The sequence below is a fragment of the Elephantulus edwardii genome, unplaced genomic scaffold, assembly GCF_000299155.1.
Source record: "Elephantulus edwardii isolate Elephantulus edwardi_28Jun2011 unplaced genomic scaffold, EleEdw1.0 scaffold00152, whole genome shotgun sequence".
Classification (NCBI taxonomy): Eukaryota; Metazoa; Chordata; class Mammalia; order Macroscelidea; family Macroscelididae; genus Elephantulus; species Elephantulus edwardii.
The window spans coordinates 3829660-3834539 of NW_006399902.1; positions in this window are offsets into that span (position 1 = coordinate 3829660).

Genomic DNA, 4880 nt, shown 5'->3' on the forward strand with positions numbered 1-4880 from the left:
TAATGACCGTTTACACTCTTCCTGAATGATATCTTTGACATCCTCCCACAACTCATCTGGTCTTCGCTCATTAGTGTTCAAGGCCTCAAACCTGTTCTTTTGATTGTAAATAAACTAGTATAATAAAAAATATTAGTAGTAGAAATTTGTTTTCTTTCTTTATACAGTCCTTCTATAATATCCAAAATTTTGCAAGTCTTAAGCTATTTAACTGTCTGATGCTTTACAGAAAAGTTTGCTAATCTCTGGTTTAGAACAGTGTTTGACCTATAGGGTGGATGTGATGTTAACTATTATCACAATGATAAAATGAGGGGGGAACCATCAAACTCGTTGCCCTTGAATCAGGCTGACCCTCCATCAGTTGTTATCACATGGGAGGAGATTTCCCCTCTTTTACCTATAGAGCAGCTGGTGGATTTGACTCACCAGCCTTTGGTTTAATAGTGCAAATCCCTATCCACTGGACCACAGAGCTTCCAATAACAGTGATGAGAGATAAGCATTTTAAATAATATTTCTGAGAGTGGTAAAATTGAAGTTTAGAGATGGGAAGTGTCACTGGCCACTCCTGTGATTTCTTGTAGTGTCACTCTGAGATGTTTGAGACATTGTGAGGGTAACGTGGGACCTACCCATAGAGATGTTGTGGATATCAGGTTGCAAGAGACTTAAAAGCTTGCTGGTCAGCATGAGTGATGAGGTAAAAATTTCCAATTAGCAATGGATTTTCCTCAACCAGTCTATGGGTTCTAGCAACCCGACCCCATCTATCTACTACTTATCCATTAAACGAGCTCTGGTGGCCTGCTAGTAAGTTGACTATTATGCCCAAGGCAGGCAGTTTGAATCTACCAGCTGCTCCAATGTGAGAAAGACAGGCAGTGTTCTCTCATGCTAGTTGTTGTTGTTGTAAACTAATAAGTCAGAATCAACTCATAGCTGACCCTCCAGTGAGTTTTCAAAAGCAGTTTAATTACATTGGAGGAGATTACCCACTTTTCTCCTAAAGAGCAGCTGGTGATGCCTTTGGGATGACAGTGCAGCTCCTTGCCACTCGGCCACCAGAGCTCTCAGGCTATTTGTACCTGAAAACCTTCTGGAGGGTCAGCCATGAATTGGTTCAGACTCCAAAAATCCATTGAGAACAATAGCAACAAAAAGTTATGGAGTCTGTTCTGTCCCAGGAGTTGTTCTAGACACGGACAACAAAACCATGTGAGCAAATACTTGAGTCCCAGCCAACAGAAATAGGTTCTAATATGCTCCACAAGAGCTTACGAATTTGAGAAACAACATCTAAACTGTAGTCTTGGCCCACTGGTCCTTATCTTTCTGCCCAGAATTGGACATATTTAGAGTGTGGGGTGAAAAAAATGTCTCTTCTCTATCTTCTCTGCTGCTCAGCTGAGTCTTAAAGTGAACCTGGTACTCTGGAACTCAAGGGTTTTGCCTTGATAACAAACCCACGCTTGTACCTCTTCCCAAAAAAACCTTTGCTCTCTTAAATGCATGCTTCTTTCAATCTAAAACAATTATCTCTACTATGATTTTCAAAAGCCTTTTTTTTAATATTCCAGGGTCAAGAATCCTAATTCTATAGCATATTGTACCATCGTCCTGAGAAAGCTGTCACCTCTGTGTGAATGTTATTGTTGCTGTTGAAAGCCATGGAGTCCAGGAGCAGATTGAGACTTCTATCAACTCCATGACACAGAGAACTACTCTATTAGGCTCTCTTTTGTGCAATCTTTATGAAAACAGATAACTATATACATATAACTACTGGCTGGCTAAACTGAGCCCCTGACTACCACACCACCAAGGCTAGTATCTTAGTCTGTGCTTGTTGTGTTGTTATTGTGATTGCTGTCAAGTAGAGTTCGACTCATAGCGACCCTATGAACAAAAGGCCTGAAGCCTTTCTATAACTATTGTTTCTCCAAGTTAGCCTTCTGAATCTTACTTACTGATGGACTTTTTGTTCAAGTTCTTTGTCTATTTGTTGATATGTGTGTGTGTTTTGTTTTCTTAAGTGAAAAAAGACTTCCATATATTTTTAGTATTAGGCTCTTACCTGATAATGTTTTTGTTGTTAAGTGCCCTCGCATTGACTATGATTCATAGCAACCCTATGAACGCTGAAGATCTAAACTCTGCCCTATCCTGTGCTGTTTTCATTATTTCTGGCATATTCGAGCCCACAGTCACTGTGTTAGTGCATCTCATTGAGATTTATCCCCTCTTTTGCTGACGTTGCACCTAGATATAATGTTTTTCTCCAAGCATAGCAACAGCATACTCAATGTATGTGAAACAAAGTCTCACTAACCTTTCCTCAAGCACCCTGGCTGTGCCTTTTCCAACACGTATTTGTTTGTTCTTTTGGAAATCCATGGTGCAGCATTCTTCTCCAAAACCACAACTGAAAGGTATCGATCCTTATTCTGCCATCCTTACTGTCCAACTTTCAGCTACATAGCAAATAATTGACAAGATCATAATTTAGATCAGGTGAACCTTAGTCTTCCAAGTGGCATCATTGTTCTTCAGCACTTTGGATAGGTCCCTGGTGTCTTTATTTCCTGGCTTCTGATGACAGAGGTGTTGATTGTGAATCTAAGCAAATAACTGACAATTTCTATCTCTTATTTATCTATCATGATGTTGCCTGTTGGCCCAGTGGTTAGGATTTTTGTTTTCTTGATGTTGAGACGTAACACACGTGTGTATGTGTGTGTGTGTCTGTGTATGTGTGTACCTAGACCAAAAAAAGCTGTTATGCAGAGCAAAAGAACATGCATCAGGGCTGTGTCCTTGAAAAGCTGGACTTTATGAAGAAGAATATGACATCAGAATCAGAGGCAGAGTGAAACCAATTTGTGTTATGTATATGTCATAACTATAAGCAATATAAGTTTCCTGAAAATTTTCTCCCATGCTATAGGCTGTCTTTTCACTTTTTTGGTAAAATTTTCTGGTGTACAAAACTTTTACTTTTCTGAGGTCTCATTTTTCTCTTTTGTCTCTTGAGCTTTTGTTCCCCTGTCATCCCACCCCCACTGCTGTCAAGTGCAACCTGACTCATCGTGACCCTACAGGACAGAGTAGACATATCTCATAGAGTTTCCAGTCTGTACAGAAGTAAGCTGCCCATCTTTTTCCCTTATAGTAACTGGTGGGTTTTAACTGCCACCCTTTTTGTTAGCAGCTAAGCATGTCAACCACTGAGCCAACTCCTTTACTATATTATAAGGCTATATTTTTTACCAGATGCTCTGCCAGAGAAGGAGGGACAATCTCCTCCTGTACCAGTCAGATCTGATTTGACGGTACACACAAAAAAATAATAAAATAAAATTTTTTTTAAAAGGCTATATTTTTTATAAAAATGTATGAGATTTAAATAGACATTGCATAAAGAGGATATACAAATGGCCAGCAAGCATATGAGAAAATGTTCAAAGTCATAAGCCATTCACTGCCAGCAAATTGGTATAGACTTGTTATTGACCATCCATTGGATTTCCAAGGCTGTAAATTGAGACTTGCTCTTCTTTCTCCTACAAAACTTCTGGTGGATGTGAACCCCTGGAGAAATGTAGTCTTTGAGTTAGCAGTGCATCTTGGTTTAGGTTACATCATTAGAACTCCCTCATAAACCACTTCATGAAAAATCTCATTATTGTTAAGTCAGAAACAACTTACAGTTGACCCTCCAGGGAGTTTTCAGGAGGCTGTAAATTCCACAGAAGGAGATTGTTCATCTTTCCTCCATCAAGTCTCTAGTGGATTCAAACTGCCAGAGAGGCACTACCTTTGAGCAAAACTCCCTACCAAGTAGGCCACCAGAATTCTCTCATAAGCCACTTAACTCAACACATTGCTTTGAGTAAGAACTGACTCATAGTTGACCTTCTAGTAGTTTGTGCCCTCTTCTGAATTGTTACCTGTTACTTTCCTAATAAGTTCCACAACTGTGATGATGGTATGTGAGTTCTGTGCGACCATTGTAATGAATTATGGAACCCAACAGAGAAGTAGAGAGTATCCCAGAAGAGATGGCTGGTGCCAGAATCAGTAGTTTGAAGAGAAAGAAGAAGCACATCTGACTTGTTTTAAAGGAATCAGCCTTGGGCTATTGATGCCTATCACGATTTTCATTCCCCTCTTGATGTTGTTTGCTGTCAGTCAAGTATGACTCATAGGGACCCTATGAAGGACAGATCTGAACCTTGCCCTCTCCTGCAGCATCCTCTGGATCTCTGACATGTTCGAGTCTATTCTTACAGACATTGCTGCCAATTCATCTCGTTGAGGATCTCCCTCCCTTTCTCTGATCCTCCACCATTCTCATCATGAAGACTTTTTTCAAAGATTGGTCCCTCTTGACAACATGCACCAACCAAGTGAGACAAAGTTTCATCATCTTGCCTCTAAGGAGCACCCTGGTTTCACTTCCTCCAAGACAGACAGACTTGTTTGCTCCTTTGACAGTCCAAAGGGTATTCAGTACTCTTCTCACCATCACTCAAAAGCACCAATTCTTCTTGATTCATTGTCCAATTTTCAGCTAAAGGGGAATTGAAAATACTGTAGCTTGCATCAGGTGCACCTTAGTCTTTAAATTAGCCTCAAAGCTCTTTAGCACTTTGGAGACGTCCTTGACAGTAATTTTCCCACACCTCTACATGCTTTCCTAACAGTACTTGTTGTTGATGTTGTTATGTGCCATCGAATCTCTTGCGATTCATAGCAACCCTATGTACAAGAGTTCTAAATGTTGTTCTATCCTGTGCCAACCTAGCCATCTCAAACGCACTTATTCCCACCGCTCCAGTCACAGAATCGATCCATCTCACCAAAGGTCTTCCTCTCCT